This window comes from Microcaecilia unicolor, chromosome 1 (assembly GCF_901765095.1).
Source record: "Microcaecilia unicolor chromosome 1, aMicUni1.1, whole genome shotgun sequence".
NCBI lineage: Eukaryota > Metazoa > Chordata > Amphibia > Gymnophiona > Siphonopidae > Microcaecilia > Microcaecilia unicolor.
Genome location: NC_044031.1, coordinates 228,710,207 through 228,723,818, shown reverse-complemented (window position 1 = coordinate 228,723,818; position 13,612 = coordinate 228,710,207). Strand labels below are relative to the sequence as shown.

At 47.7% G+C, this 13,612-nt stretch overlaps 1 protein-coding gene across 2 annotated transcripts in view; it reads left to right on the top strand.

Annotated features, from left to right (window-relative positions):
• GALNT1 (polypeptide N-acetylgalactosaminyltransferase 1) overlaps positions 1-13,612 on the top strand; it is a 214,007-nt gene that overhangs the window by 29,456 nt on the left and 170,939 nt on the right. The window lies entirely within an intron of this gene.

Below are 13,612 nucleotides of genomic sequence, written 5' to 3'. Positions count from 1 at the left end.
GAAAAGAAGCCCAGCCCACAAAATGCTGGAGGTGCAACACCCACCCCCCCCAAGCCACCCACCGTCGCGTAGCTTTGCTGGTGGGGGACACGAAACCCCGCCAGCACAAGTCCTGTCTTCAGACTCCGGCGTGATCTTCAGCATTTACTAGCCTCTGCAGGCAGGGCTTCTGTGCATCTGACGTCATGCACGTGCAGGACGTCAGACGCACAGAACCCCGTCCAGCACAGGCTAGCAATGCCGAAGATCACGCGGAGTCAGCAGACAACACAGGACTTCTGCTGGCGGGATTTTGGGTCCCCCGCCAGCAAAACTACGCAACGGTGGGTGGGATGGAGGCGGGGGGGGGGGGGGCATCGCGGTGGGTGGGATGGCGGGGGGGAAGCATCGCGCGGAGGAGGCAATAAACGAACACACCCCTGCAATCTGGCAGCGCTTCATTCCCTCATCTTCAAAGCACCGCTTCCAGAAACCCCTGCCCCCCCCCCCCCCACACACACACTCACTCATCTGGCAGCGGTTCCTGAACCCCCCCCCCCACCACCCAAACACACACACTCACTCTCATTTGGCCACACTTCCTAAACCACCCCCCCACCACACACACACACACTCATCTGGCAGCGCTTCCTGAAAACCCTGCCCCCCCCCCCCCCCACACACACACACTCACTCACTCATCTGGCAAACCCCTCTCCTCCCCACCACACACACACACTCACTCTCTCATCTGGCAGCGCTTCCTGAAATCCCTGCCCCCCCACACACACTCACTCATCTGGCACCGGTTCCTGAACCCCCCCCCCCACACACACTCTGACTCATATGGCAACGCTTCCAGAAACCCCGTACACACACACTCACATACACACACACACACACACACACACACTCTCTCTCTCTCATCTGGCAGCGCTTCCTGAAACCCCTGCCACACCCACACACAGTCACTCAGTAATCTGGCAGCCGTTCCTGAACCCCCCCCCCCCCCCCACACACACACACACACACACTTACTCATTCTCATTTGGCCACACTTCCTGAACCACCCCACCACCACCAACACACACACACTCTCTCATCTGGCAGCGCTTCCCGAACCCCCCCACACACACAAACTCTCATCTGCAAACGCTTGATAAACCGCCCCCCCCCCACCCACACACTCACTCATCTGGCAGCACTTCCAGACCCCCCACACACCCTTCTTCTTCCAAGCTGAACCACCCAACACACCCCCCACACCCCTCCAACATACACACTCTCTCTCTCAAAGTCTCATCTGCCATTGCTTCCTGAACCCCCCCTCCACCCCCCCCCCCCACACTTACTCTGTCTCATCTGGCAGCGCTTCCTGAAACCCCTGCCACCCCACAGACACAGTCACTCACTAATCTGGCAGCCGTTCCTGAACCCCCCCCTCTCACACTTACTCACTCACTCTCATTTGACCCCGCATCCTGAAACCCCCCCCCCCCCCCCACACACACACACACACTCACTCTCTCATCTGCCAGTGCTTCCTGAACCCACGCCACAAACACAAACACTCACTCTCATCTGGCAATGCTTGAAAAACCGCCCCCCACCCACAAACACACTCACTCACTCATCTGGCAGCGCTTTCTGAACCACCCACACTCCTCTTCTTCCAAGCTGAACCCCCCAAAACACCCCCCCCCCTAAAACACACACACACACTCTCTCTCTCATCTGGCAGCGCTTCCAGAAACCCCATACACACACACGCACTCTATCTCTCATCTGGCAGCTCTTCCTGAACCCCCCTACCCCCCCACGCACTCACGCACTCTCTCTCTGTCATCTGGCAGCGCTTCCTGAAACCCCATACATACACACACTCACTCTCTCATCTGGCAGCGCTTCCTGAACCCCCTCCCCCCCCCCCCCCCACACACTCACTCACTCTGTCATCTGGCATTGCTTCCTGAACCCCCCCCCCACACACACTCTCTCTCACTCTCATCTGGCAGCGCTTCCTGAACCCCCCACACCCCTCTTCTTCCAAGCTGAACCCCTCCAACACATCCCCCCACACCCCCCCCTCCACACACACACACACTCTCTCTCTCCCCCTCCTCCAGCACACCAATTGCTTAGGTGCAGTGGCGGCAATCTCAGACACCAGAGAGAGAGGGGGGCCTGACACCATAGAGAGAGAGGGAGGGAGGTATCTCTGTCACACACACACACTCTCTATCTCTCTCTCACACACTCTCTCTCTCACAGACAATGTCTTTCTATCTCTCTCTCACACACTCTCTCTCTCACAGACAATGTCTTTCTATCTCTCTCTCACACACTCTCTCTCTCACAGACAATGTCTTTCTATCTCTCTCACACACTCTCTCTCTCACAGACAATGTCTTTCTAACTCTCTCTCTCACAGACAATGTCTTTCTATCTCTCTCTCACACACTCTCTCTCTCACAGACAATGTCTTTCTATCTCTCTCTCACACACTCTCTCTCTCACAGACAATGTCTTTCTATCTCTCACTCATACACTCTGTCTCACAGTGTATCACAGTCACTCTCTATGTGTCACACAGTCACTTACAAACTCGCTTGGTCTCATACACTCAGTCTTACAGAGAATCTGTGTCTCACACACACTCTCGCACACACTGTATCTGTGTGAAACACACTCTCTATCACACTGTGTCTCACGCACGCAATTGCACACACTCTCATTCTCACACACTCTCTCTCACAGACACACACACTCGCACTTTCACTCTCTCTCTCACACACAGTCACTATCACATACACTCTCCAAAACATACACACTATGAGGAAAACCTTGCTAACGCCCGTTTCATTTGTGTCAGAAACGGGCCTTTTTTACTAGTTTTTAATAATGTTCAATGGACTTTTTCCTCAGGAATTTGTCCAAATTACTACTACTACTACTATTTAGCATTTCTATAGCGCTACAAGGCGTACGCAGCACTGCACAAACATAGAAGAAAGACAGTCCCCGTAAGGCCAGCTGCTGTCACTTGATTTTCCAGCAGTTTATTTGTTATTAATTTCTGGCCTCTGTGAGCCCATCATTTTTTGTTGCTCCTGAAGGTTCTCTATGATATTTTTAATATAATCTTATCTGTGTTTGTTAATCTTTTGCTTTAGCTTAGGTCCTTTTATATTCTTAAATGTTGCATGTTTTCACTCCTTTGGTTTATAAATTCACGCTATGTTTAACACTTCGGGTCTCTATTAGTTGGTATTAACCTTCATAGATATTGTTCCCGGTTTCTGCATTTTTATTCCTAGATTCCCATAATCATGATTTTTACACTATTTTGCCGCTTATATGCACATATTTGCACACTTCATTCTTATGCTTTTCTCACTATTTTTGCACTATTGTGCTGACATGCGTGTCTTTCACATTTATTTATAACTATTTATAAACCTCATTCCCCTGGATTCTGTATAGCGCGCCTAGCGTTCTGTGCCAAAATCCAAACATATTCTATGACTAAGCGTGTAACTTAATTGGCTTATCAAGCCAATTAGCGTTAGCAGCACTTAAGCAATAATGAGCATTAATTGTAAATAGAATTTATATGCATAACTCCATAAGCGTATTCTGTAATGCACTGTGCTGAAAGTTTAAGGTGCACAGACAAAAGGGGTGTGGTTATTGGGGAAATGGGCGTTTTGTGGGCATTCTGAAATTTACGTACACTGTTATAGAATATGGCCCACTGTGCCTAAATCTATGCGCTGGTCTTTATGCCACGTTTTCATTGGTGTAAATGGATCCGCGTAGTTTTAGGCGCTAGGATATCAACTAAGCAAATTCTGTATACTGCTCCTAAATCTAGGCACCACTCTTAAAATAGGCTTAGGCGGAAGTGTTTTCCGTATGGATTTTTCGGGTGCCACTTAAGAATCTGGGCCTATTATCCCAGAAATTTTAAGTGGTGTACAAAAAGGACATTCACAATTCAATAAAAATTACTTTTAAAAAACCCTACCTAAAAACACACGTAAATACAGTAGAACAAAAAATGTTTCCAATCTTCAAACTTTAACCATAGGTCTGAGAAAAAAAGTAAGCTTTTAAGTAGTTTCCTGAACTGAAGGTAACTCTTAATTGTTCCTAATTTTACTGGAAGACTGTTCCAAAGTCGTGCACCCTCCACATTAAAAAAAAATGATCTGATATCTTCTAGTACAAACTGTTTATAAGAGGGAACATTTAATATAACATTTTATCTTGAAGATTGCGACACGCAGTTGAACGAGGATACAGTCTTATTCGTATCGACGCTGATTAAAGAATACTTTTCTATGATGCCTCATACTAAAAGAAAGAGAGCGGTCCGGGAAAAAGCTTCGATAACCCGGACCTCTTCCTCTTGTCAAGCGTCGATTGAAAGGAACACCTCGCGAATTTCCACCCAGGACGCCGTGAGGAGTCCGGCTGTCCTCAAGGTAGGGGAAAACCTTGAGGACTTGGACTTAGATGTCACTCTCTCACCTCCGGTGCTTCATCCGCTGCCCCCTCCCGACAGCCGCCAGAACCAGAGAGGATCACCTGGAACCAAAGTGTTTGCTGTGGCGACCTTGATCGAAGGTGCTGGAAAGGCGGTTTGTTCGGGAGAGCTGGAACCTATGAGCTCCGGCGTTGAATTGAAGCTATTGAAACCTGCTTCGGGAACGGTGTCGTTGGAGAGCGTTTGGATTGTTCTTCAACAGTTGGCAGCTACCGTAGAGAAATCTACAAAGGAAGTTTCTACACTTGTGAGTACCATGAACACCTTTTCTGAGTCTCTGGCGAATATTAGAACCGATTTCTCAACACAAACTACGAAGATTAATCAAGATGTAAAAAAACTACAAGACTTATCCTCAGAAATGATTAAAGATAGATTTATAATTAAAAGAAGGATTGAACAAATCGAAAATCACAATCGGAGACTTAATTTGTGTATTTTAAATTTCCCAAGAGAGATAGGAATATCACCATTGGCTTCTTTCAAGAACAGACTCCCTGTTGGTGTATGCTCACCTCCGATGCCAGCCTCTTCAAATGGGGAGCCCGTTATCTCCACCACACTGCTGGTTGACAGTTGTTTTCCTGGTTCATCAATAGATTGGAACTTTGAGTTGTCCAGAAAGCTCTACTAGCCTTTGTGCCTCTTTTTCGCGAGAGGCCAGTGCACATGCTCTTAGACAATGTCATAGCCATGTCTTACACTTTGTTCCTCTTTGTCTGTTGATGTACTTTTAGCCCAGGAGGCACATCATGTTTTTCAGTGTCTCACATAGCAGGTTCACTGAACTCGCTATCAGATTTCCGCAGTAGAATGTCTTTGGACCCAGGGGAATTGTAACTGTCAAAGACTGCATTCCTTGTCATCAGCAGCAGATGAATCCATTAACTGATGGTTTGTATCCGCCTACAAGCAGGTGGAGATAGAGAACACTGAAAAGCCACAGTGACCCTTGGACGGTTAGCCCCAGCTGCCTTCAGTATTTCTCTATCTCCCAGCAGGTGTGGCCGTAGCTTGATCAGCTCCTGGATTTCTGCCTGGGGTGGCTCCTGTGCTTTGCCTGTTGAGTAGGGGTGTTGTGGCTGGTGGTGCCCACTTTAAAGGCATATAGATTCGCCCTTTCCCTGCCTTACCCATTTCCCCCTCCTCCCGGAGTCCCTCTGTTGCTGCCTGCCTCCAACTTTCCTCACAGCGTTAAAAAAAAAAAAAAAAGTGTGCGCTTGTACAGCGTTGCTATTTCTGAGACTTTTTCCAGAGATTCTGGTTCTGTGCAGCTTGACTGGAGCTCTTGACTCAGTTTTCTGAAGTGAGAGTGGTGCCCAGCTCCTCCGGGGAGGTCCCGCGGACGCCGTTCCGAACGGGGTAAGTTTTGGCGTGAAGCCGTCATTTTATTGCTATATTTCTGTCCAGGCGGGCGATGGCTGCTGAGGGAGTTAAGCGCTGCTCCCGTTGTGGTAAGCACAGATCAGCAGCTGGGCTGTGTAAAACGTGCTCCTTAGACGCTCGCGCAAGTACGAGCATGCCGAGCGATGATTCTTCCCGCTCGATGGATCTGGCAGCGGGTGCCATTTTGGAAGCACCGCATGTCTCGACCCTTGCGGTTGCAGAGGAGTCAGTAGGGGATGCCTCGTTTAGAGGCTGCCAGAGGAGCTCCAACATCCGTTTCTCCTAATTCGGAGGCGAGGATCAGGGTGAGTTTTTCTCCCCTGAGTTTGTGCTTTTAATGCATAAAGCCTTCATGCTGAAAAGAGCTGTGCCGCAGGTGTCTGACACGGCGTTGCATTCTGGATCCCCTCCGGGTGTTGATGGCCCGGGGCTGGCTGCAGAGGTTATTTCTTCCCCCGAGCGTTGGAAGGACGCTAAACGTAGACGGGTAAATTTCCTGTCTGAAGGTGGTGCACCTCCTTTCCCCCCCTACATAAATCGTCAGGACGGCACTTGGTGCAGGGCCCTGTCCGCGGAGGCTGCTCAGATTTGCCACTGGGCCGAGCTCCACCTGCAGCTTCTGTCAGCAGCTCACATAGCAGGTCAGAGCAACGTGCAAGCCAATTTTCTCAGCAGGCGTGAAATCGACCTGGCGGAATGGGAACTGGCAGAAGAAGTTTTTCTTCAGATTTGTGCCAAATGGGGGACACCCGGAATGGATCTAGTGGCGTCAAGTGCAAACGCCAAAGTCCCTCGCTTTTTCAGCAGAAGGAGAGATCCTCACTCGGCAGGGTTTTTTTTTTGTTACATTTGTACCCCGCGCTTTCCCACTCATGGCAGGCTCAATGCGGCTTACATATTGTATACAGGTCTTATTTGTACTTGGGGCAATGGAGGGTTAAGTGACTTGCCCAGAGTCACAAGGAGCTGCCTGTGCCTGAAGTGGGAATTGAACTCAGTTCCTCAGGACCAAAGTCCACCATCCTAACCACTAGGCCACTCCTTGGATGCACTGGCTCATTATTTGCCCTCAGGCCTCCTGTATGTGTTCCCTCCTTGGCCCTTGATAGGGCGAGTCCTCCTTCGGATTCTTTTTAAATGGAGTGTTCTTCAGTGCCTTTGGTGAAGGTTGATTCTTGATAAGGTGATTCTTATCGCTCCAGACTGGCCAAGGCGTCTGTGGTCTGCGGTTCTCCGTCGGATGATGATGGAGGCTCCAATTCATTTGCCTTTGGTGCCGAATCTGTTGGTTCAAGGTCCGGTGTCTATGGAGGATCCCTGCCGACTTGGTCTTACGGCTCTTGAGTGGGCGCAATTGAGAGACAAGGGCTACTCCTAACAAGGTCATTTCCACTCTCTTGCAGGCCTGCAAGCGGTCCACCTCCACTGCTTATGCTCGGATCTGGCGCAAGTTTGAGGCGTGGTGTGTTTCAAAGGCAATCATACCCACGCGGGCTACAGTCTCGCCAGTGCTAGACTTCTTGCAGGATGGCTTACAAAAAGGCCTGTCTTACAATTCCCTGCGGGTTCAAGTGGCAGCATTGGCATGCTTTCGAGGGAAAGTCTTGGGCTTATACTTTGCTGCTCATCCGGACATTGTCCGATTTCTCAGAGGGGTGCTGTGGCTCCGCCCTCCATTGCGGTCGCCTTGCCCGGCCTGGAACCTGGGGCTGGTGTTGAAGGCTCTCCAGCGTTCGCCTTTTGAGCTGCTTAAGCGAGCTTCGGAGAAGGATTTGACTCTCAAGACAGTCTTTTTGGTGGCCATGACATCGGCTAGACGTGTGCCTGAGCTTCAGGCGCTGTCCTGTCGGGACCCTTTTCTACAATTCTCAGAGTCCGGAGTAACGGTTCGTACAGTGCCTTCCTTCCTGCCTAAAGTGGTTTCAGCGTTTCACCTAACCAGCTCATTTTTCTTCCTTCCTTTTCTAGGGAAGATTTTCCGGATTCCTTTGGGCAATTACATCTTTTGGATGTCCGCAGGGCTCTGTTGCAGTATCTACAGATGTCAAATGACTTCAGGACCTCGGATCACCTTTTGGTATTGTTGTCAGGTCCTCGACGCGGGTGTCCGGCGTCTAAGGCCAAGTCAGTATCTTGGGATGGGAATGCAAGTTAGTTGGGGGTTGGTTAGATCAAGTCTATGTAAGTGACAGAGCTTTTAGAGGGGGGTGGGGTTACATTTTAAATAGTCTTTATCTGCCATATCATCTACTATACTTTCCTGTCCCTTAGAGATCCTGAATGCTTGTCCCATACTTTCTTGAACTCTGATACAATCTTAGTTTCCACAATCTCTACAGGGAATATGTTCCATGTTTTTACTACCCTTTTCATAAATATTTCCGTAGATTACTCCTGAGTCTGTCCCCTTTCACCTTCCACAGGTTCCTTTCAGATGAATGAGACACACCTTCTGTGAATTTATGCTCTATCAGTCTCCCATTGGGTGCCTTTTTTTCAAAAGTTTTTTTCCCCAAATGCTTTATGAAAGACAGTGATCCTTTTAGTAACTGCCTCAAGCTAACTCCATCCTGTTTATATCTTTTTGAAGGTGTGATCTCTAGAATTGCACACAGTATTCTAAATGGGGTCTTACCAGGGACTTGTACAGAGTATCAATCATCTCATTTTTCCTGCTGGCTGTTCCTCTGTGCTCCTAAGCATCCTTCTAGCTTTTGCCTTCACCTTTTCTACATGTTTGTGATGATATGATCACCCTGAAGTCCTGCTCTTCTTTTGTAATAAAAAATACTTCACCCCATACTGTACTTCTCTCTTGGGTTTTTGAAGCTCAGTTGCATGACCGTGCATTTTTTTAGCATTAAATCTTAACTGTCAAATTGAAGACCATTTTTCAAGTTTTGCTAGATCCTTCATGTTAACTACACTACCAGGAGTGGCTACCATATTGCAGCTTTTGGTATTGTCGTCAAAGAGGCAAACCTTGCAGACAGACCTTTTGCAATATCGCTCACAAAAATGTTAAAAAGAGCAGGAGCAAGGACAGAATCCCTGAGGCACACCAGTGGTAATATACTTTTCTTCAGAGCAAACGCCATTTACCACTACCCTTTGTTACCTTTCACTCAACCAGTTTCTAACCTGGGCAGCCACTTTAGTGCCTATGCAGAGGGCAGAAAACAAATGTGATCAGAAAGCATCTGGTTGCTCTGAAAGAATATTTTATGTTTTTCGTTGCCTCTGCTGTTTTGCGTTCCAGTTTATTATGCTTCAATCTCGGGAGAACAGAATATAAATATAGGAATGGAATGGAACCATCCCGGTGTGTCTTACTTACATAGTAACATAGTAAACTAGTAAAAAAGGCCCGTTCCTGTAGGCAAGGAAACGGGCCCTAGGCAGGCAATTCCTCCCCCCTCCCTGCGCTACGGCCCCCTCGCCCCCCCCCCCTTCGGCGAACCCGTCACCCCCCCCGGACCGCTGAAAACCGCCCCCCGCCGCCGTGTTGTACTACCTGTGCTGACGGGGGACCCAAACCCCCGACAGCCGAAGTGTTGTTGTGCCCTTCGCGTTCCTTCCTCATCTTCTCTGGAAGTTCCTCTGCGTGCGTCTGCACGTGTTTCCCTACTCCTCCCCTTGCCTTGGAATCAGCTGTCATGACGTCAGTGACGTCAGTGCGTGTCTGCCTAGCAGACCACCTCCAGCCTAGGGAGCCACGGTCCCAGGCACAGAACGTTGGAGGTGAGAATTATTATATAGGATGACGGCAGATAAAGACCTGAATGGTCCATCCAGTCTGCCCAACAAGATAAACTAATTTTACTTCTGTTGCCTCAGGTACAAACTTTGCTTGTAAATCTTCTGGGATCAGGAAAATGCGGTGTCTGAATGTAATTCACCTTGATGTACAACTGAAAAAGGCATGAGCAAAATCCAAAATCTCTTCCCTTCCCTTTCCCTGATCTGTTACAATTCTTAGTGTTACGTTTTGAGCTTTGTAGTATGGTCCTGCAGTTGTCTGTGGTTTAATTTTATTGAGAATTCACTTACCATAAGGAAGAAAGAATTGCAGAAGTTTTTATATAGCCAGTTATTGGGCATATCTGAAAACATTGCATTTTGTAACTATTTTTTCTCTCACTTTCTTGCTCATGAGTTGCCATGTTTTCTACAAGTATCATGAGTAGTTTCACACAGGCAAGGAATTCTCAAGTGACATTTCATAGGTCTTTTGCACCTGATGTCATGTTTTTTAATGCTATTTACTAACAGGGCAATTCACTAAGGATATGGATATGTCTGGTAGAACTGCAAAATTAATATGACAGTTTATGCATGACGAGTATCACTTTGTGCTGAAATACTGATTTTATATATATGTGAGTGGAATCTCTTCCTTAGCGTCCCTCCGGACCGACCCAGAATAACTGATGTTATGCACGCCTACCAGCAGGCGGAGACCGAGACAACTGATTTGGAGCCAGCCAATAAGAGCCCTTCTCAGCCCCCTGGAAGCCTTGGTATTCTCAGTCTCCAGCAGGAGGTAGATGTGGTGAGCCCCTTGGTCTCAAGGATTTTCTTCTAATCTTTTTTTTAATTTCTGTCTTCAGAGCAGTGCAATGTAATTCTGAAAGAGGCATATAATTCTCTCAGCTTTGGTTGGGAACTTAAAGTTTATGCCTTCCTTTCCTTTTTTCTACATCAGTGCACCATTTGTTTAATATGCTGGCTGAGGCCCGCGGGGATTCTCGTGTTGCCTCAGGGGTGTTTAAACTTGGGAGGCTGGGTCCCCCCCCTCCCAGCCCTGAGCTTTTCCTGAGTGCCGGTGGGCCCAGGGTGGACTTTAGTCCATAACTGGCCTCAATCCCTTTGAGGGAAGGGTGTATTCAGATCCACGGGGAACAGCCACTGTTTCAAAGTAAAAAAAAAAAAAAAGGACGCAGTTCAACACTGTTGTTTTCAGCAGGGCGGTGAAATGGTGTTAACCTGCTGTTGTGGCTGTTGCCCTGCAGAGTCTTGGGCTCCAGGTGGTGTTCAGGGACTCTTCCTTTGCAGGCAGTGGGCTTTGCTTAGTGTGGCGTCAGGTTTGCTCGGTGCTGGATGGGGAACCCCCCCTCCCCCCAGCAAACTCTGACGGAAGCAGTTTTCTTACTTTGAGCTTTCTGCTATTGCAGCAATATGGAATTTGGCTTGGGAGGGAGCGGGCTCTTTTAGATGGGAACTCTGCCATCTTGATTGTGCCAGTTGCAGCGTTAGAGCTGGCCTGGCGGCTTTTGTAGCAGACTGCTGCTTTCCCTCCAGAATCTTCGGTAGTATGGTGAGGATTCCCGAGGGGGTGATTTCCTCTGCAGTTTGGTCTCTTGGTGGGGGGACCTTTGTTCCTATTGGCCAACCTCAGTAGGAGGTGCACCAAGGACCTTTACTAGGGGAGGTCTGCCTACGGTTCTTACCTCACTTGGACAACGTGCATAGAGGTGCACAGGGACCACTTTGGAATTTGGAAGATAGCTCTTGGAAGACTAGCATTTTGAGTATGCTGGGGCAATAGTCTTTATTCATCCTTGTTTCCCTGTGAGACACCTTCGGTGGTGAGGGTGACTCAGAGTGTAGGTCTAAAGGTACTGTTTTTGGTAAGGTGCAGGTAGCGCCTATACTGTGTGGGAGTCCCCTACGTAAGAGGGGTGGCATGTCTGTCAGGCCCATTCCCTAAGATAGGGCTGTCATGGTTCTTGTGCATGTCCAGGGGGACATTGCAGTTGGCCAGCTCCAGCATTACCCTTCTCTTGGTTCAGTTTAGAAACAGCAGTTCCTAAAGCCCTCAATGAGGCTCACTAGGGTTTTCTGTTGTTTCCTCTGTATTCTGAATGCAAAGCGAAATATCTGGTGAGCAGTACTTCCAGCCGGGGTCTTTTTAGATACCAGATTCTGAATGTTGGTTGGTTTGGGGAATGGCCTTTGTTTCCCTTTTGATCAGGTGGCAGCGCTGGCTTCTCTCAAATATTGTGAGATGTTATTCTCTTCAGTCTTATTCCTCTAGGTTTTGCTAGGATTCACAGTATCACCGTTCCTTGAGTAAGTTGGGTGTGCACACAGCGGGGTAGCTGTCCCTGCGTGATGGGGGGGTGGGGGGTGGCAAGGCCCGGAAGGGGCCTCAGATGGCCCTTGTTAGGTGACTTGACAGCTCCTTTGGCCCTTTCTCGTTTTGGAGACTTTTCCTTTCTCCTTGTTTCCTGAGAAATCAGATTTCTTTTTAAATGGAGTGTTCTCCAGTGCCTTTGGTGAAGGTTGGCACTTCTGTGTTTAGGGATTTCTGACATTCTGTTGTTTGGATTGTTGAATAGATGTCCAGTTTTTGGTCAGGAGCGTATTGCTGTGGTTCAGTTCGGCCCATCCCATGGATTACTGCTCTGGTACTTCCCATCAGTCATTCAGGGCTGGTCCGGAGGGACGCTAAGGAAGGAGAAATTAGGACCTGCCTGCTAATTTGCTTTCAATATGTTCCTCCAGACCGGCCCAGTTCCCTTCCTATGTGGTATTCGAATTGTTTCGGCAGCTACACAGTTCCGTTCGGTTCTGTGGTTTAGTAGTTATGGTAGTTCTGTTCGCTCTTGTCTCTGTGGGGAGCTATTTGAGAAAAACATTTTTAAAAACCCCAACAAAGAGACCAATTACACAACTGGTCCTACATGGTTGCACGTAAGTACCTTACTGATATTGATCTCTCAATTTGATGTAGTCGAACTATTCGACAGTTGCCAGCGGTGTCTCTTTGTTTGTTTGTAGGTGGCTGTGTAAATGGACTGGTGCACAGATGTCTGGTTTCTGTCTTTCCTGTTGCTTTGATACGTGAATACTGAGGCTTTCAGGGGGCTGAGCAGGGCTCTTATTGGCTGGCTTAAAATCTGTTTTCTCAATCTCCACCTGCTGGTAGGCGTGCATAACCATCAGTCATTCTGGGCTGATCTGGAGGGACTAAAGGCAAGCAATTAGCAAGCAATTTCTCCTTTTTGTTTATCTCTTCTGATAGCCCAAATTTACTTTGACAAGCAATTAAGTGGTAGAGCATTTTCTTTCTATGATACCCTGTTAAGACTAATGCATCACACCCTGTCAATAAAAGCAACTTGCTGAATTCTAGAAATTGATGGCAATAGCCAGGAATGGTGCGCCATTAGCTTTAATTTACAGTATTCTAATACACTCTTGTCCTTTTTTTTTTTTTTTTTTTAATAACTGCTTGAACGGACAGCATGCTGAGTTCACCCTTAAAATAAACTAAATCTACATTTTGGTTTACAAAACATTTGTTATTAGAGTGGCATATGAACATTAAATCACCAAGGATATGCTGTTTAGATTAAGACAGTGATAGCTGTGTGAATGGAAAGAAGGGGACAGGAAGAATTAATGAAAACTTGAGGGTTTTCTGATTGTGCAGAGCCAGAATAAAAGTGTTGTTTCTCCTTTCCAGGCAATACAAAAGCTGCTTGTTGTAGCTTCCACTGTTTCTGTGCAGCTGAGAATAGTTCTGTTCATGCCATTGGCAAAATTATCAGTACAGTAAGGCTTCAGTGTCGGAGCTTCCTGGTTCTTGATTGTTAAACTCCTGTTAAATGTTATCTCCTGCACGTGATAATTGTACGATGCATGTTTTTTGCTTGATTTTGGTTCATTTCTCAAAGTTCAAGCATAGAAAAG